This window comes from Monodon monoceros, unplaced genomic scaffold, assembly GCF_005190385.1.
Source record: "Monodon monoceros isolate NGI ecotype Baffin Bay Population unplaced genomic scaffold, NGI_Narwhal_1 Super_Scaffold_8, whole genome shotgun sequence".
Classification (NCBI taxonomy): Eukaryota; Metazoa; Chordata; class Mammalia; order Artiodactyla; family Monodontidae; genus Monodon; species Monodon monoceros.
Window position 1 is genome coordinate 13,337,104 of NW_021703785.1, and position 21,219 is coordinate 13,358,322.

A 21,219-nucleotide genomic window follows, 5' to 3' on the forward strand; every position below is an offset into this window, starting at 1 on the left:
TGCTGGTTGTATGGAACTCACTACATAAAACGATTAGAAACATACATTTGTGACGATGTAAACTTGCGTAAAGATACAAAATACAATATGGCCTTTGCTCTTCCACAGATATTTAAGAATTGACATTCTTTCCACAACCACAAGCATCTGTCCTATTTCCATCTCTTTTATGACCAAAAAAAAAAAAACCCCAAAAGAATGAGGTAATGAGAAGTAAGCTATCCACATATAAAGCCTATTGACCTAAGTAAAATAATCAATAAGTAAAATAATCAATAAGTAAAATAATAAGTAAATAATAAGTAAATAAGTAAATAATAAGTAAAATAATCAATTTCTGGTCTACTTAGTGCCAAAGTGATTGGTTTGACCTGCATTATCTTTTCATTGGATTGTTTTGGAATCACGGCAGAGAGAATAATGGTTAAATGATATTTCTCTATTAAAAATAGAAGACTGTCAGATTAAGAGAACCAGTCCCCTGCCAAATAGATCGATTCCGTGTGCTGTGTGCTGAATGCTCATTTTATGTATTGATCAGTCTTTTTCACCCATATGTTTTTGTTGAAAGCTAAAGAACCGAATAAAAAATGCTGTATAAGTGTGTTTTTGTTGCGTATGTGCATAATACACACACATATATGTACATATATATGTATATACACACATATATACATACACACACAGAGCATTTGTCTACTGTAACTGTCCTGGTAAGCAGCTCCTAAATGCACCTAGTAACTTCTTGCTTGGCTGGGTCTTCTGCTAGCATCCTTGCTGTCATGTGCCACTGTGGAGTGCATTGTAATTAGCTGTACATTTCATGTCATGGAGCAGCACTATCAAGAGATAACAGGTTAGGGCTGTCAGTTCAAGCATCAGGAGTATGAAAGGATATTAAGTGCAGAGATGACAACACAATGCGAAGATTTCAAATCCAGGAGTCACTCAAAATTTAGGCCTCTATCGATCAACAGGCTACCTTTGCAAGAGAATTTATTTGTAGCATCAACTGGTCCTTTTCACGCCCCTCACCAATATGTGCATACTGAGAACTTTGATCTCTGGCTTGAGTTTTGAAGAAGCCTCTAAAATTATACACACAAGTCTCCCAGTCCTACTTCCACTTATATTTCTGACTGCAAGTAAAAACTTCATTGCAAAAGTACTGGCTGCTATCAAATATTAACAGCAACAGTTAATTCAACTACTTAAGATGGCTCAAAAATTAGAAATCCATTGGTCCGGCACATGGTGTCTCTGGATATACAGAAATGCAGTTTAAAACAGACCACCTTTTGGAGCATCCATGTAGAAACAAACAAAAAGGTACATTAAGGGAAAAAAAACTACAAAAGAGAGACGAAGAGAAAAGATAATTATTTTACCCAGGTTCCTAGAAATTTTATATCATAGAAAATACAGAACTTTTTACTCTGAGCAAAATAGTTTATAGTTATTGGGACAACAAATGTATGTGCGAGTTCAGTGTTTAACCTGTGCTACCCAGACCTATTGTCTCCAAAACCACACCTGCTTAACTATTTCTAGGTAAGTAAATATTAACGGGCTTGTAGAAAGTGACTCAGCTCTCTGCTTAACCTTTCAGATTCCCCAGTATACAAAGATTGTTTCCATTAGAGAGGTATGCAGAGTAATGTGTCAGAGAAATGCCTACTTCCGCTAAAAACAAACACTAGGGGCTTCCCTGGTGGCGCAGTGGTAGGGGGTCCGCCTGCCGATGCGGGGGACGCAGGTTCGTGCCCTGGTCCGGGAGGATCCCACATGCCGCGGAGCGGCTGGAGGGGCCGCGGCAGTGGGAGGCCCGCGTACCGCAAAACAAACAAACAAAAAAAGCACTAGGTTTCAAATCCATCCACCCACATTTCAGTTGTTTTCAGAGTCTGTGTGGTTGGTAATTCTTACACTACGAAGTTTTTATAAACTGAAGATGGCACTAAGTGTGTTCTGTTATGCTAAACGACTGGCAATTGTTTACATCTTGTTATTATTATTACTGAAGGTTTTTCCCCTACAGAAAAATGTTGACTCTTTCTTATGCAAGCAAATAATAGTCCAGCAACACCAACAGAAATGACACATATGATACGAGGGTATTTCCCCCAAACTGAAGCCTGTTTAACAACAGTGCAATGACTTAGCCAAATAAACCAAAACCTATTAGTACGAATGGCTACCAATCTTTTTTCCGCAGAGCTTTGGCTAGCACTTACTTCGAACAAAGTGATGACAATAAAGGAATTATGAACATATTAAGCCAATGATGAAATATCTGCTAGGATTCATGCTCCTACAACGTCTTAATGAACACGCAATAAAAAGGAGAGGGCTTTAGGCAACTGTCTCCATCAGTAAAAATTCTGCTAAGGCGCACCAAGGTTTAATTAAAACATCAGAATGCGCGGGAGAAACAATTTGACAGATAAATGTGAATATCATGGCATTGTCACTGAGCTTTTCTAATGAGATTAGATTCTTCTTTAATTGACATTTCCGACTGAGGCACAGATAAAACAGATTTAACGGGAGCAGTTATATATATAGCTGGACTCTAGCTGGATGAACAAGTGTTTGACATTTAAATACTGTAAACGATATATTATACGCTCCCCTCACTAACACACTGTCAATATTAGGAAGGATAAAGAGATATGTTAAATACATAAGGCACAGAGAATAGCACAAGTGATGCAAATAAACCTATGATGACACCGTTGCATCAAACAAACTTGCATGAAATCAATTTCATTCCGTGCATGTAGGGTCTTCTGTAAGAAATGAAAAAGCCTCGCCAAGAATCACTAAAAGTAATTGAATTTTGTGTTTATAAAAAGGAATGGGAGGATATGAAGTTTCTTCTGAAAGTGTATCAAGGATTTTTTTTTTAAAAGAATGCTAATCAGGTGTTTTTCTGGAATTGTTTTCATTTAATATGAACAAAAGACATGGGCAAAATCCATCAACTAATGCAAGGTTGCATCATGATCAAGACAAAAGAAATAAACCCATCATTTATTTAAAAATATCAATACAAGAGCTTCTTCCTTTATTGGCCTTTAACCAGCGTTCCACCATGAATGCACCTGAAGTACTTTAGCTTAATGAAGGAAATGTGCTCTTATGAGGTCTCTTTTGTACCAGGCCTAGCATCCAAGTACTGCAGCTCCAGAATCTATGTGTGATCCACTACACTCAGTTCTCCAAGAGTCACTGGTGGCCTCTGGAGTCAAAGTCATTCTCCTCCATTTGCCCAATTTCTAGCTGGAGTTCCTCTGATAACTCAGCATGCATCAAAGCATCACTGTGTTTCTACAAATCCTTAACCACAACTACACAAGAACAAGTGATAGACTGAACATAGAAGATGAATAAAACATTCAGCCACAGGAGGCAAGGTTTTCCTAAGCATAGTGAATAGAAAGAGAATATAAATGATATGAAGGTTGTAAAAAAGTTATTATGCCACCTAAATATTTATGCACAAGCACGATTTCAGTGAGCTTAATACGTATCTGTGAATATGAAGAGGTCATATATTCATGTATAAAGACATAAATGTTTGCATATGGACAGGTATCCTTAACATCCAGGCTAAGCCTTGTGTATTAATTAATGTTCTTGGAGAGGAATAATAATAATTACGTTTATACATTTTAGTTTTTTAGTTCCCCAAATATTTATGAAGCACACACTATGGTCTAGACACACAGATGAACAATACATGTCATTGGTCTCCAGAAGTTCAGTCTATGGAATAGATAAGAATATACCCAAACAAATATAATAAACAGACCCTTGGTTTTGCTCGGGTAGTCAGCACAGGCTCTGTGGAGGTGGGGGAGGATGCCAGATGGAACCCTGTACTAATGGATGAGGAGGTATTTTTCACACAAAAGGAGATTTCTCGATGAGGCGTGAGAACAAGGATTATTCAACAAAAGGCCACAAGTTAGCAAGCCTCGACTGAGACAGTGTTTAAAAAGTGGGCTACACAGAATCTCTTGGTGCAGGAGGAAAGGAAGAGGGGAGCACATGGAAGAATGAGTGTTGGGGGCTCTTGACCTCGACCCACAGATCAAATAAAGCAGTCTCGTTTCATTCATTTTTCATATCATGCTTGAAATTGGATTTCCTTTGAAGAAGTAGTCCGCTGCTAAGAAAATATATTTGAAAATTAATTCATTAAAAGTACATGTCCACAGTGGGATGTACAGGGGGAATACTAAAAAGAATCTAGGTTAATGAAGCGCCTTGCATGAACATCCAAGGGGTTTGGACTTTAATCTTGGACAATGAAGAAAATGAATGCTGTAATAGGGTTACTGATAGGATCAGTTTTGCTTTTTTTGGAAGGTAAGTGTAGCGGCAACAGGATGGAGAATAGTTCCTAGTGGGGGTAGAATTACAGAAGCTAAGAGACCGACCCATGAGAGTCTACAGCAAAGGAAACTGGGGTGGAGAAAAGGTATTGTCAAGCATTGTGTAGATGAAAGAACAGTCTACACCAATATCCCAGATTTGACAAAGGTGACTGGTTGAAAACAGGTGTCATAATTCCTTATTTCACAAAATATTCTTACCTTGGACAACATAAAACATACTTTTTGTGCCTAGTTTTATTTCAAATAGTCATACATCTAATCGATTCAAACAAAATGTATACAATCAAGTGTTATTATTCTTGCTGGGGCCAAAATTGTGGAGAACCCTATAAAGTGGAGCCCAGTATCCCAAGTAGGTGAAGGAGGCAACTACTTTTATGGCACATTTTGACGATTTTAGGGAAAAAAAACTAATGATGGCAAGTAGTTTCCCCCCATTTTACAGATTTTAAACTGAGGCCCAGAAAACTTAAATGCCTTACCCAAAGTCATATAGCTAGTTAGTGGTGAAGCCAGCATTCCAAATCACAGTTACGTAGCTCCAAATTCATCACACACTCTCTCTACCTTCTCCCACCCTACATGTTCCCAACTCTTTGCTATTATTTTTTTATGATGCCTGGGATTCCAGTGATGACTTTTATGAAGTACGGAATCTTCTAGAAATTTACATATCCCTGGAGTGGGAAGAAAAATATGCCCAGGCCTGGAGGAGGGGACAGTTGAACCAAGATGATGGGTCATCTCCTGGTGCAAGAGTCTTCTTGACAAGTTGGCCAAGACAGCCCATGCAGATATGACCAAGAGCTGTGGTCTAACCTCTTAGGAGGATGGTGGTGCTGGAACCTTCCTCAGCAGTGCTAGCATACTCTCTATACCTCTGTGGAAAGACATTTTACTGCATCTACATGCATCTACCTCTTCCCTGTGTCTCCAAACTGGTGTGCACTAAAGGGGTCTTATTTCATCACAGGGTAGGGGTCCTTAAGCGTTCCACTGCCTGGCTTCTAATAGCACTTAGTCCAAACCCACTCTCCCTACCCTCTCACAAACCTTAAAAATGTGCAGGAGATTTTCCAGGTTACACTCATCCATATTGTAGGGCTCTAACGTGGTGCAATATCTCTTGGGTTCAAGGAGGGGTTGCTGACCCAATGTGGTGAAGAGATGACAAGATTCAGGGATGCCATCAAAAAGTGCAGAAATCACTCAGAGGTCAAGGGCTGTGTGGCAGCCTGCTTGGGTCAGTTGTCCTTCAGAAAGAGATGCTAAGATGGGCCTAGGGCCTTTCATAGATATTTTTCCCATCCATAAACACTGGCATCTCACAGGCAGCAAATCCATCCTGGAGGTCTGTGCTGGGATGGGCTCAGGGTGTCTTTCTTCACAACCCAGGGCTGTATTCTATTTCCCTTTCTTGTACTTCTTCCCCATGTTTTTACCACCTCTGCTTTCAAGCTAAGAATAGGGCCTTTGGGGTCTCAGGAACCCCATTTCTTATTATGCCCAAACTATCCCCATGAATTCTAATGCTCTCTAGGCCAGGACCTAGTCTCTTGGACCTTTTGATCCCGTTATTGGATCCCAGTAAATACCAGATCCTTAAATGTTTGATGAATGAATGTCTGACATCTACCTCAAAGAAAGAAACGGCAAAAAAACAATCTGCTGCGTACAGCACGGTTGCCACAGTAACTAGTGGTTGACCTCCAGGAAAGAAGGGGTCTGTGGAGGCAGAAAACTAGGGGAGAGCAACATTTCAAGTGTGCTACTCACAGGAGAACAAAAAGAAATCACGCTACAGAGACTAGTGAGCTGCATAGGCTAAAGGATTAACTGCCTTTGGCTGTGTCTTGTAGCGACTGCTGGGACAGGCTGGGGTCTGAAGGTTCCAGTGGGCGTGCGTGGTCGGCGGGATGAAGAATGGGGGAGTAAATAAAGGTGCCCAAATATACACGTGTGAATGTGTCTGCGCAATTGTTTTACATTAAGCATTTGTGTGGTTGCTGGGGGGCACGGTGACAAGGAGTCCCAGGTCCTATCTCCTGGGGTGAGGTAGGCAGAGATGCTGCTGTGGGCCTTGAACAAACCTGCTCAGAGCTTTTTAAGGAGATTATGTTTCTCATCATTCATTGATTAATTAGTTACCTAGTTCAGCCATCAGTCAACTTTTGACTCTTATGTTAAGATGCTGGAATGTGAGCATCTTGTAGATAATATTAAGATGCTCAGAACCCAGAGATAAGTGCTGGTCCTACCCAAAAGTCTAATATGGGAACAGGTTGATATCTGAAGATGATGTTGCCTTGTGGAAGTGAAATAAGCACGGAGGAACCTGCCAGATGGATGAGGGTCCTGCATTAACTCCCTTTGTCCTAACAGGAGTGACTTCTTTGTCCTATGACCAGTTGAGAAAATACTTTTCTTATCTTCTCTGCACTCAGGGTGAATTTTGGGTTGACATTTTAATAAAATGTTCTATAAATAATAAAAGCACCCATTTGAAATTCTGCTTTCTTTGTTCCTTCTTCCTAATGCTGTGCAGGCTGTATGAATAGCTGAATTGATAAGAAAAATAAATAAATGACAAAGTGCATAGCGTGGTAATTAGTAGGTGCACAGTTAATGAGGTAAATCAGAATCTGAATCAAAAAGACTTGATTCAGAATTATTGTCAATTCTTCACATTGCTTTTGAGCTCAGAAGACCAATCTTGCTTTTATCTGGTTTTCAATATTAGCCAGAAAGCTATAATAATGTATTATAAATAGGAGTATTACCAAATATTGTAGGCCCAAGTCCTAAAAAATATTTCTCTACATTAAAGAACTCAGTATGAAACAATAAATAAATAAACGTTTTGACCAAGTACAATATTCACTTAAATTTGAAATGAGATTTATGTGAGTCTAGTATGACTCAAGTTCCCGAGGAGAGGAAAGAGATGTAATCAAATATTTACAACACAATGTCATAAGACGTATAAGAGAATTGAGTGCAAAGTGATATGGGCCCAGATTTGCTAATAATATCCCGAAAATAAATCTCTTTTAAAAAGAAATATAGCGTGGGGAATGAAAATGATATGTAACCTTCTCTTTCACTTTAATTTTTCTTGAACAACAACAAAATACGTTTGATACATATGCGCGTACACACACACACACACACGCACACACACGTATATGCCTAAGTGAAATTTAAAATGCTGAGAAACACTCATGGCCATCGTAGGAAGACCAGCCCACTCACGTCCTATTTAATAGAGAGGCTTTCAATCCATCTAGATGCCACAGCTGCTGGCAAACGTAGGGGGAGACACAAAGCCAGCCAAATGTAATCAACAGAAATCAGACTCATTCACCTCCCCTTTAAATGATATTTCTCATTTTACATTTTATTTCATCTTTATTTATAGAGAACAGTTATGCTATCATAATGCAAACCAACCCAAACAACCTGCTTTAATACAGAAAACTCTGACCCTCAAGACAAGAACATAGATAGACGTTCTTGTACTTTACCTCCATATAATGTAATTTAAGACTCAATTAATGTGATGAGCAATTTTTTCCTTTAATTTGAAAATTTATCCGACCATCCATAAAGATGACCCATGCTCTACCTCAGAGATCTCCTGCACATATCACGATGCAGTATTTGACAAAAGGCAAATAGAAAGCCACCCGGTCTCTACTGACAATGACCATGACCCCTCTTCCATTTCTAGTTCACTTGGAGAGATTTTCTAACTAAAAATACCTGCTGATCACCACCCCCAAGGAGAGGGTGCTGGAAGAACCAAAATAACTTTCTGAGGAACAAATCACAGCCATCTAAATTACTCCTCTGACAGAGTAATGGATCTTACAGATGAAAGGGGAACAGAAGGTGTCATTTATCTTGACTTCACAAGACTTGTCAAATTTTCTTGGTCTTTCCTGAAGAACACAATCATAAATAATTTAGAAAATTATGACTTAGACCTCAAACACTTTGAGCTAGACAGCCACAACCTGGGAATGGGGACTTTCAAAAACATAGTTGTCTGCATCTCTTAGGGGAGGAATGGGAAACATGAAGCAATTTATCAGGGAAATGTATTTAGCCTGGCACTACCTACAATTGACAGGAGGGACTCCTGTCTTGGATAATTCAACTTCATTTAATTCAGTAAGCATACATTTGTTTAATGGAGCTGTGATGAAGTTGAACATCGCACCGGGCATGTCAGTTATAGCGTCTGCACCTTAAGAGTTGGTTTCTGGTTCAAGCAGCTCTGCCCCCATAGACCCTGTTAAGAGTTGAATCCTGTCCCCCCAAAAGTTCAGAATTTGAATGCCTAACCCCCAGTAGCTAAGAATGTGACTATACTTTGGAGATAAGAGTCTTTAAAGAAGTAATTAAAGTATAATGAGTTGCACTCTAAACCAACATTACTGTTGTCCTTCTAGGAAATTAGAACACAGACACAAGAGGGAAGACGATGTGAAAACAAAAGAAGAAGATGGCCGTCTACAAGCCAAGGAGAGAGGCCTGGAATAGATCCATTTCCTTATAGTTCTCTGAAGGAACTAACCCTACCAACACCTTGGTCTTAGATCTCTAGCCTCTACAATTGTGAGGAAATAAATTTCTGTCATTTAAGCCACCCAGTCTGTGGTATTTTATTACAGCAGCCCTAGCAAATTAATACAAAGGAAGACCTATACTCAGTGAGGAAGACCTATACTCTGTGAAATAAACCAAATGCCCTTTTTTTAGAATGAAATAAAAATGTATCTTTTAGTATTGGAAATTGAGTATAGAGAATATATATAATATTTATTTATAATAGCATATATATATATATATATATATAATATAATGATGAATTACTCCCCCTCAAAATTAGAAAATACTGTTCTTGATTTTCTCAAATCTGGATTTAGCTTTAGATTTAGGAAGATCTAAATTTATAGAATTACATTTATACTTAAATTTTCAACTTATACCAGTATGTGTGTATGTGTGTTGATCTTTTGTTTGCATTCTTGTCTAAGCACTGGCTTCCCAAAGATCAGGAGTGGAAACTGAACTCCTGCAGTAAAGGCATGCAAGCCTGAACTTCTCTCCATCTTACCTTGGAAGAAAGGCTGGGCATGGTGCAGCCAAAGCTGGAACAGATTATGTGGATGCTACATTTACTGTTATTTTGCACTAGGGTTAAACATGGTAAGCTGAATCCATGCATTTATATTTGCCTTCTCCTGAATCATGACTTTTTAAATTAAAAAAGAAAAAAAGGGCATAAATTCACAAGGATATTTCTCTTGAGAATGGAAGAGGAGACAGAATCAAGTAAGAGGCATCAAGAAAAATGTGTAAAGCAGAGCTGAAATGGAAGTCTACAGTGCGTGGGGCTCGGGGAGGGATGGAGATGGGGGCTGGACCAAGAAGAAATGAACCAGTGAGCACTTCTGAACCCAGGCTCAGAAAACTGGAAGCCATGTGCTTCCAAGGCTCTCCCCCATCTTGAAGAAGGACTGTTTACTTCTGCTGAGGTGAAATCAGAGTGTGAACTCAGGAACAGTGAGTCCACTTGAGGACTGTGGAAGACAGGCCAAATGGAGGAACTCAGTGAAAGTCTGCTCATGAGTGGTGAGAAGCCTGGGTCCTTTCCCCACTCAGCTCCCACAATGCTAGCAGCCTGGCTCAACCCCCTCAGGAGGACGTTAGAGGGTTTCTCTCTAAGAAAAAGGACCACCTATATGAAAAAAAAGAGAGAGAAATTGACACTTGGAAGTCACCCAGCAAAAAAAGCTGACACACTTGGGGATCATCTTATAAAATTTTATTCCCTCACTATTAAGTATGAGCAAATATCCAGACATTTGAAAAAAATCTTCCCATGTGAAAGAGGAAGGTAGAAGCAGACCATTATTTTTAAAGCACTTGGAAGGAAAAGAGATGATACAAGAAGCTTAAAAAAAACAAATGAAAAAATTCTAAGGGATGAGAAAATATCGTGATCATGAAACAAGAATTGGATGCTATAAAAAGGAGGAACATGATACTAGATATTAAAATTTTAATATCAGACATGTAAAATATTAATAGGAGAATCAGAAGACACAAGTTGAAGAAATCTCTCAGGAACTGGAAGAAAAAGTTCAAGAAACAGAAAACACAAGAGAAGATATAAGTAAATCGGAGGATTCACCTAGAAGGACTTAGGAGTGTCAACAATTGACAAGTAGGGGTTCTTGAAAAAAATAGGTAGGATATAGGAGAAATACATTCAAAGAATCAATAAAGAAAATATTCCTGTAATAAAGGACATGAGTTTCTAGATGAAACTGCCCACAAAGTGCCTACAAAGCAAAATAATTGACAAAAACTAACACCAAAACTCATCAGAAGTAAACTCCTGTTGTTTAAATCACCCAGTCTGTGGTTCTTCGTTATGGCAACTCTAACAGACTAATACGCTTGGGAACTGCGTCATGTCACTTGTTCTATCAAGGGCATGAATGCAGGACACATCCTTGCAGCTAGGCAGAGATTCAGTTGAAGGGAATTGCCACTGTCAGTCATCTTGGGAAGAAGGTAAATCCTGGTGCAGGCAATGAGCAGCCCTTGAAACACATAAGGGAGAAGAGTCTTCTTCTAATTTGAGTTCTAAAGGATTTGGGAGACGGGGGAAATGATGGCATTCGGGCCTGGACTCTTACGTTCTGAAAACACTTGCAGTATTCCTAGTAACGAAGTGAGCTACCGGCCGTCAATCCATGTGGAAGCAGAAAGGGAGTTGACCCAGTAGAAACTCTCAGATTTGGAGAGAGGGGGTCCCTTCTTTTCAAAGTTACAAGCTACTCTCTGGTGATGTACTTTCATTTTCCCTAAGCATTCAGTAAACTGCTCCTGAAGTTCATAGCTGTTCTTGTTGCAAACAGAGATCTGCTCCCAGGTAGAGTAGGCCCAGCCAAGGGACAGTCAAAGAGTGGTCGAGCCCCAAGGAAGACAGCTGTGCTCAGCATTAAGCACTTATAAGATCTTTGGCTGCATAAACAACACAACATTTTCCATTTCTGTTAGCTGCTCTTTACCCACTTGGTACAACAGATTTTCAAGCATCAGTGGATTATTCAAAGGCTTGAGAAAATATTTGATTACCTGAAACAAAAATCTGATTCAAATATAGAAATAGAGCAGTTCAATATTTTATTTAATGAGCCAAATCTCTAAACCTCCTCCATCTGTACCCATATATGTGACTTCTACCCAGCAACCATAGACAGCTCTCCCTAGATGGATCTAGGATCAATACTCCACTTGTGTACTGGATACTATTCCCTGTCTGGAAGTTCCTTTCTCTCTAGGATCACCATTTCTCTCTTCTACGGAATTATTTCCACTAGTATACAGTCTTGTTGTAAGATCTCATTGCTTTAAAAAAATGTACTCTTGATATCACAGTCCCCTCTGCTATCACCCAGTTCTCTGTTCCTCTTTATATTAAACTCCTGGAAAAAGATGTCTATATTCACTAATTTGGCTTTTCATCTACCATTCTCTCTTGAATTTACCTCAAATAGACCTTGTCCCTATTACACCACTAAAAATGACTTTGCCAGGGTCAACAAGGACGTCTTTTTGCTCAACCTCTAAGCAGCATTAAACACAGCTGGCGGCTCCCATGTTTTTAAAGCACTTTCTTTATTTGGTTTCCAGGACACCACATTCTCCCAATATTTTCTATTTCATCTCTGACCTCACTTCTTCTGAGTCTTCTTTGCTGGCTCATTCCCCTCTTTTCAGGCCTCAAAATGCCAGAGTGCCCCAAGGGCTCAGTTCTTTCTATATTAACTTCATTTGCTACATTTACTCCTTAGTTGATCTCATACAATCCCATAGCTTTGAAAATAATCCCTAAAGTGATGGCTTTCAAATTTAAATCTCTAGCCTCAATTTGTCTCCCCAACCCCACATTGGTGTACTCTATGACACTTAAGGCTCAAATTTCTATCCCTCCTCCCAGTCCCACTCCACTCCCCTATCTTAAGTTACTGCAGCACCATTGGCTGAGTCAATAGAACGGCTATGATGATAATTTCCTACTACTTTTGTCTTAAAACGAAAGGTCTTTATTATGCACCTCTCTTATTAGAGAATTTTTATATTTTTAAAATAATATCACTTTCAGGGCAGGATCCAGAACAAAATAGGGATATGAATATCATTTTTTTAAGTGTTTTTAAAGTGACACTTAAAAAAGTTTTTAAACTTTTAAAAAAGTTTTTAAAGTGTTTTTAAAGTGACAAATTAAGTGTTTTTAAAGTGACACATTTTTTTAAGTGACAAAAGGTTACTTCTATCCAAGTAGAGCAAAGTTGAAGAGCCATCAAATCATGCATATCCTCTGGTTACCAACTCTTCAGAAACGGAATAAGAAGATATAGGCTTAAACTACCGCTGGAGAGACTAAGAGAGTCATGAGAGAGGGCTTTCTGGATGTGATCCCAGATGCGTCCTGGCTAGAAATGGGCCACTAGAAAAGGGAGACACGTTATCACTCCAAGTCCCCATCTGGAGCTTTCTTGGCCTAGGCAAACTCAGTAGCCATACAGGGTTTACACCCAAGGAGGTATTCACATATGTATGCCTCCAGCATAGCTTATTTTATTTTATTTATTTTAATACATAATGCCCTTCAAGTTTCCGTTGAAGTCTACTGCACATAACAGGTTTTAGCACATCAGGTGATATTTTGCTTCCTGAAGCATTTAAATTAATTTTCTATTACCAATGCAAATGTGTACCTTCCAATTTACCCACTGCACAACAAAACCTAATTTAAAGCAATTAATGTTCATTAATGGCCCCATCTGCCTGTTTATCACTTTATCCTTAAATACTTGAGACATGGTATCCATATTTTATAGCTCACTTCTTATCAGCAAGAATTCTTATCCTCGAGGGTAAATGTAAGACTAACGTGCCAGTATCTCATCTTTATAAGAAAACCACATTGCCTTTTTTTTTTCCCCTGGAAAAAGCTAGATGAACAAGGTAAATATGCATTATACCAAATGTAGCTAATAAAAAAAAAAAAAAAGAGGGTTTGTAATGGTGTGCTTAGCTCCCTCCACTATGTTTTCTTTTTTTTCCCTAGAACTGGTGTGGCACAGAAGTACAGGAAGTGCTCTCCGGCCAGTCCTGACAGGATTTTGCCAGGAATGGGTGGAATGCAGCAGCAGCGCCATGAGGTTTTCCCGCCTCGCCCCCTTCAGTAGATCAATCAATGCCTTGTAGGGAAAGGGCAGGTAGGGGGATCTTCTGACATCACAGGGCATTCTGAGCATGCGCGTTGGCAGCAGCCAGGCCTTGCTTTACCACTTGTTAGTTGCTTTAGTTGTGTACACTGGAGGACACTAGTAAACTTTCTGAACATCTGTTTTCTCAGCCTGACTGATCAGGTTTTTCTCAGGACTGAATAAGACAGTATGCTAAAAGATAAAATCATATCGTGATTAAGAGGGTAGTCTCCACCGGTCCAGACTTCCTGAGTTCAGATACCGGCTTTACCTCTCTCCTGCCTCGGTTTTCTCATCTACAAAATGGGCATCATAACAGTATCTATCTTAAAGGGTTCCTGTAAAAATTAAGATGAGTTAATACCTATAAATAGCTTAAAATAGAGCTTGGCAAATAGTAAAGTCTTGGTGAACATTGGAAAAAAACAAAAACTGTAGATACTTTGGAAACCACAGCTATTTTTATTAAAGGCTTTTCCCTAAAGTCACAGTCTGTGGTGCTAAAATGTGACTTCTGGGCTTAGAGACAAGAATCCTGGCACAAGGAAACATGCAGGTGGCTGGTCTCACACCCCACCCCGTCTTAGAGGAAGGCAGAGTAAGTACCTCTTCTGTGACGATATTATGTCTTAAAGCCCTGACAGCCAATTGCATATATAATTCTTGAAAGAGAGAGAGAAGGCAAAAACAGAAAAAAAGTTAAAAGTAAATAATATGTTTACACCATTGTAAGAAAAAAAGCAAATGAGTTTGGATGGGATTTTTTTTTAATCCTGTTGCTTAACCAAGATAACCCATCTGATTTCTCTACTCCTAAAAAAAAAAAAAAGAAAGAAAGAAAAGTTAATAAACGTTTCCACACATGTGATTTCAATGCAGTTTACATTTACGAGTCATTATCATTTTGGTGGAAGGCAAAAAAATGATGTTCGGCTTCTACTGGAGGGGCAGATGGAGATGGAGTTTAGGAAGTTGACACGCTAGCTGACAGAAATGAGTAAAATTTACGTTCCAACCCACCTAATGGCAAGCAATTCTCTCTGAACTAGGATAACAAATGTGCTTTTTTATCCTCAAAAAGTTGACATGCATTATAGAAATTTCCAGAAGGCATATTTTCTGTAAAGAAGCAACTGCTTCTGTATTCAGCATTTAGTACAAGAGTTTAATTGGATGCTGACCCTTTCAGAAGATTTTACGACAAGTTAAAGTTAGATATTAAGAGAATAGAAAAATCTACCTGAAGTTGTCTGCTACTTTCTATTATCTACTCCTCTGTTTAAATATTGCCTTACAAATGTACTTTTACTTCATATTCAATACGATTGATAGATTTTGCCTTTAGCAAAATACAAATTGCTTTATGCACAATCCCTAGTCATACTATTTTATGAGTATCATAAATAAAAGTGGGAATTTGGTGTTTATCGTGGTTTAAAAGACCATCTTAGCATGAGAAAGACATTTTTGATTCCATGATTAGTTGACATCCTACATAACAAAAATTTGGCAAATACAGTGGTGTAAGTTATCATAGGTGACATTATATAATTAAAATGTATTGATATAAACGTTAAGACAATTTAAATGTCTTATAGTGTGAATTTTGACTCATAAGTTTATTCCACATAAAAAAGCAACCAAAGTAGATGCCGTGTCCTATCTACAAATGACATACCTTGAAACAGGAGGAAATGACTTTCATTTACTTATTTTCATGAAGGCATAAAATATAGCTACTACATGATAAAAAGTAAAATTTTGAAAATTAAGTTACACAGAAAGACCAGAAGTATGCATCCACAGACTGTTAGAAATGGAAATGACCATAGTTATTATCTAGTTCAAATCCCTTATATTAGAAATAAGGAAGCTGAAGCTAAAAATATTGCCGTAACATTATAACTGTGGTATTAAATAACAGCGATGGTAAAGAAAAAATGAAAATATCTTCAGCCCTTTGAAAATTAACCATAGCTCTATTTTAACAGTATTAAAATCTTAATTTAGCAAAAATACTGGAAAGAAAGGCACACCAGAAAAAAGAATCAGCATGAATGTGATCTAGTCCAATGAATTGATGATAGCCCTGTCAGATCAAAGGAAAGTGTGAAAGAAAGGAATAGGAAGAAAAGAAATAACATTGAGTACCTGCTATATAACAATATCACATTATCATAACTTATTCAAAAGACTGAGTTTAAAATGTCTTAACACTTACTAGTCGGTGTCCTTGAGTGATTCAAGCCCTATCAATCTCCGATCCCACATTTCAAAGCGAAGGAAATAATACCTAGAACAATGTGAGGACTAAATAAGAGACTGTCTGTTAAGCATTAAATTATCCATGCAGAATAGAAAGACTATCCTGTACTCCTGGATCTTCAGAATGGTTCTATCACTTAATGCTCATAACCATACCATGGCATAAAGTCAGTGGCAGAACTGGGATTCAAATCAGGCCTGTCTAGTCCCAAAGCCAAGCAATACTCATATATTTGGCATCAAGATATCTGTACATTTCTCTGCTGGGAATTCTTTCTCCACTCCCCTCTCCTAAATCTTCAACTGCCTGTTAAATCCTATTCATCCTTTACAATTCATTTTCAATATAACTTTTTCAGTAAACTATGCCTGGAGCTTCTATTCCATGTTCTCTTAGTATTCTCTCATTTTTCCTTGGTTGTATTAATTAATAATTAAAGTTGTTAATTCATCTTCCAATTATTTTTAACTACTGTTTCTCTACTAGACCGTAAGCTCAAGCAGGGGCCATTTCTTTCTTTCCGACCATCATGTCTCCCATCCCTAGGAGGGTACCTGACACAATGCAGGCATTCAATAAAAATTTGTTGGATACATCAATTAATGATAAGTGAAGACTGAAAAAGAGTTTTGGGTTGGCAAATAGTTTTGTTTGGTTTTATTTATGGCCGTGCTTCACGGCTTGCAGAATCTCAGTTCCCTGATCAGGGACTGAACCCAGGCCACAGCGATGAAAGCCCAGAATCCTAACCACTAGGCCGCCAGAGATCTCCCTGGTTTTATTTGTTAATGACAGAATGTTAATAAGATCCCTGAGGATTTCAAAGAACTTGATCCAGGGCACGGAAGCAAGAGCTGCCCGAGAAAAGGAGGAGGAACAGTTCTGACACTGTGATAGGAAAGACAACTGTAAGATCATTGCAGATGCAGAAATATTTTCAAAGGAGATCCCTTCATAGACATTCTACTCGGAAGAGGGTGGTATTTACATGTGAGAATGAGTGACTGAAAGGAGATGGGGTTCTGAAGAGCTTAGTGAAGAGAATGGAAGAAGGTAATAAATGAGAGTCCAGAGCTGCCAGAAAGCATCAAGCATTCAGCCAAAGTTAGATTATGAATGCTTAGCCTTACCAATCTACACTGACTCGGGTGGCATTTCCTGCTGCATGGCTCAGCAACTAGGGTCTTGAAGACAGATGGTTAGACTCACTGTAAAGATGATGATATGGTGACGACAACACTGATTCACTGTTAACTCGGTCAAGCACTGTGTAAAGCAGTTTCTATGAATTGCTTCATTTCTTACACACACAAAGAATGTTGTGTATATCCATTTGTTTACAAATGAGAATGCTGACACTTCTTTTTTACACAGTTTTATTAAGGTATTTTTACATGCTATAAAATTCACCCATTGCATATGTAGAATTAAATGATTTTTTATACATTTATACAGTTGGCAATTATCACCACAAGGCGGTTTTAGACCATTTCCATAACTCTAAAAAATTCCCTTGAGCCTGTTTGCACTCAATCCTGCTTTAACCCCCAAACACAGGCAACCACTGATGCAGTATCTGTCTCAATACATTTGCCTTTTCTGGACATCTTATATAAATGGAATCAAAGAATATAGAGATTTGTTTTTTTGTGCGGTTTCTTTCACTTAGGATAATGATTTTGTAGTTCATTCATGCTGTAGTATGTATTGGTATTTTGTTCCTTTTTTATTGCTGAATAGCAATTATATGGCTACACCACATTTTGAAATTCACAGGCATTTTAATTGTTTCCAGTTTTGGACCATTATGAGTAATACTGCTGTGAACATTCACTTACAATTCTTTGTGTGAACATATATTTTTACTTCTCTTGTGTAGATTCCCAGGAGTGGAATTTGGAATTACAACGCTGTGTGATAAGGTTACGTAAGTTTTTAGGAAACTGTCAAAATGTTGTTCAAAGTAGATGTGTCACTGTGCATCCCCACCAGAAAGGTATGTGTCAGATGTGCTTTCTGTGTCTATTGAGATGGTCACGTGGTTTCTGCTGTTGATTCTATTTATGTGGTTATTACATTGGTTGATATTCAGATGTAAAACCAACTCTGCATTCCTACGATAAATCCCACATGCTCATGGTACATAATTCTTTTTATGTGTTGCTGAATTTGTTTTGTTAATATTTGTTAAGGAGTTTGCATGTATCTTTTTTTTTTTTGCGGTACGCGGACCTCTCACTGTTGTGGCCTCTCCCGCTGCGGAGCACAGGCTCCGGACGCGCAGGCTCAGCGGCCATGGCTCACGGGCCCAGCTGCTCCGCGGCATGTGGGATCCTCCCGGACCGGGGCACGAACCCGTGTCCCCTGCATCGGCAGGCTGACTCTCAACCACTGTGCCGCCAGGGAAGCCCAGTTTACATCTAACTTTACAAGGGATGTTGGTCTGTCGTTTTCTTGTGATGTTTTTATGTGGCTTTGTTATCAGGGTAATTCTGGCCCGAAAAAAAAAAATGAGAACTCTTCCCTCTTCATCCATTTTCTCAGTTTATAAAAACTGATATTTCTTCTTTAAATATTTGATAGAATGCACTAATTAAGACATGAGAGGACATGGGCTTTTGTTTGTGGGAAGATTTTAAATTACTAATTAGATTTCTTGTTCTGGTCTCAAGATTTTCTATTTCTTCTTGAGTCCATTTTGGTAATTTGTAAACACAATTTTCTGCTCTAATCGTTATTATTTCCTTCCTTCTGATTACTTTGGATTTGGTTTGCTCTTTTCTAGTTTTTTAAAGGTGAAAGCTTAGGTTATTGGGATTGGAAACTCTTTTTTGGTGTCATAAGCATTTAGAGTTATAAATTTCCCTCTATGCATTGCTTTAGTTGCATTCCATAATTTTCATCTGTTTTTTTTTTAGTTTTCATTCAACTCAGAACAACTTTTGATCCTCTTTTGGTTTCTTCTTTGACCCACGGGTTATTTAGAAGTGTATTTATACCCAAATATTTGGCACAGATTCCCTTCTATTGTGGATCTCCAATATAATTTTTTTTGTGGTCAGAAAACAACAATTGCATGATTTTAGTTTTTTAAAAATGTACTGAGAATTATTGCACAGCTCAGCCTATAGTCTATTCTGAAGAATATTTCATTCTAAAAATGTGTGTTCTGCAGTCCTTGAGTGAAATGTGCAATAATGTCAATTAAGTAACATTGGTTGATAATGTTGTTCAGTATTTTATACCCTTGCTGATTTTCTGTTGAGTTACTTGTTATATCAATTATTGAAGTGGAGTGTTGAAATCCCCAACTATTACTTCTTTAATTGTCTATTTCTCCTTTCAATTCTGTTAGTTTCTGCTTCAAGCATTTGGGTTTCTGTTATAAGGTGCATATACATTTATAATTGTTATATCTTTCTAATGTATTGACCCTTTTAACATTATGAAATATCTCCCTTTGTTTCTAATAATATTAATATATGAAGGTTTATTTTGCTTTATATTAATATAACTACTCCAGATCCATTATTGTTACTGTTTCATGGTATATCTTTTTCCAGCCTTTACTTTAAAGCTATTTGTGTTTTTGCATCTAAGTTGCATCTCTTCTAGACAGCATATAGACATCACAAAATGGCAAAGAAAACTTGATTTATTTCTCCTTAATTAGCACCTTAAAGGTTTAAATTACGAAGCTAATAAAGACACCATCTACCCTAACCAAGCAATTGTAAGACTAGGTAATGAGATACAGAAATTTCAACACTGTATTCTTAGGAAAGTTTGCATACATTTTCTTTTAGGTAACTCTGAAATTTGGAATTCAATGTTTAACTCTTCTGGGAGACCAGAGATGGATGATTTTGAGTTTCTAGTCACTTTTTGTCTTCTTTCACTGTGGTTTTGATGACTTCAGATACCCTATTAGTTCTAAGGATACAAGGAAAACTTAAAAACATTTCACTATTTATACTAATATTCCTTCACTGAAATTGAAGGAGAATGCAACTTTTTCTTATTGCTTACAATATTATCAACCAGGTAAGTGACTGATGGCAATAGAGCAGGTCTTTCACTTTTACCCTTAACAATTTCATGACTCTTCATAACCTGCCAGTTATGACTCATTGCTTCTTTACAGCCAACATCACATGTAGATACTTTGTCTTCTTGCTCCCAGTAACACATACTCTTCTCCCAAAGTCTGTGCTTTCAAAATACATGTAATAATATATTGTATTCTCTGTGAATCCAATTGCATCCAATTCCTATCATTCAAGTTTTAGAAAGTAACACTGTTTCCATGTCACTTGGGTTATTATTTCCATGGGATGACATACAACAGCAGGACACTGAGTTGACTATCATGTCCCAGGGCTGGGACTAGCACACTGAATAAATCCATTTTTCTCTGAACCTCAGCCGGGTGGGACTGAGAGCTGTCCAATGAGCTGAGTGTGAGGAGAAATATCTTGGGATGAGCAGAGGCAGACACATCTCTGTTGAGCTCCACCTTGTGCAAGCTGAAGATGTCAAGGTCATCACGTCTCCTACAGACCATTCTAGAATGTCTAAGAGGACCATCCTTCTGCAATGCCATTGCTGAAATTGCTAGTGTCCAAGCAATGCATAATTATTATTATTATTTTTTTGTGTGTGTGGTACGCGGGCCTCTCACTGTTGTGGCCTCTCTCATTGCGGAGCACAGGCTCCGGATGCGCAGGCACAGCGGCCATGGCTCACGGGCCCAGCCGCTCCGCGGCACGTGGGATCTTCACAGACCGGGGCACGAACCCGTGTCCCCTGCATCGGCAGGCGGACTCTCAACCACTGCGCCACCTGGGAAGCCCAACACATAATTATTTGACTCCGACCATCCTAAATGTATGGACTGTTTTATTCTCATCATTTTCCTAGGTCTTTGAATTTATGTCTGAGACACCTTCATTTGTTTTTGCAATCTAGGCTGCCAAGTCTACCTACCATGCCTCATCAGGTGGATGAAAAGGAGCACAAAGTTCCTCTTGAAACTTCAAAATCATTTATTTGATTAACCCAACAATTACAGATTTAGGAGGGCTCCAATTTTGGAGATAGGGTAAGTACTTAATACTTAAAAGGTTACTACAATTTGAAGTTCCTGAAGACTGGAGATCTCTCCTGAATTAGAGGCTTGTCCCAGATAAGGTCTGTTTTCTTATGAACAGGCTAAAATGATTTTATGTCTGTCAACTAAGCTAACATGATTTTG

General features: G+C 38.3%; 1 protein-coding gene and 1 pseudogene across 1 annotated transcript in view; both read right to left on the bottom strand.

Moving 5' to 3' along the window:
• The window catches only part of HS6ST3 (heparan sulfate 6-O-sulfotransferase 3), a 652,782-nt gene that overhangs the window by 130,798 nt on the left and 500,765 nt on the right, over positions 1–21,219 (bottom strand). The gene's annotated exons all lie outside the window — the stretch shown is intronic.
• On the bottom strand, positions 19,844–20,552 carry LOC114888366 (annotated as a pseudogene).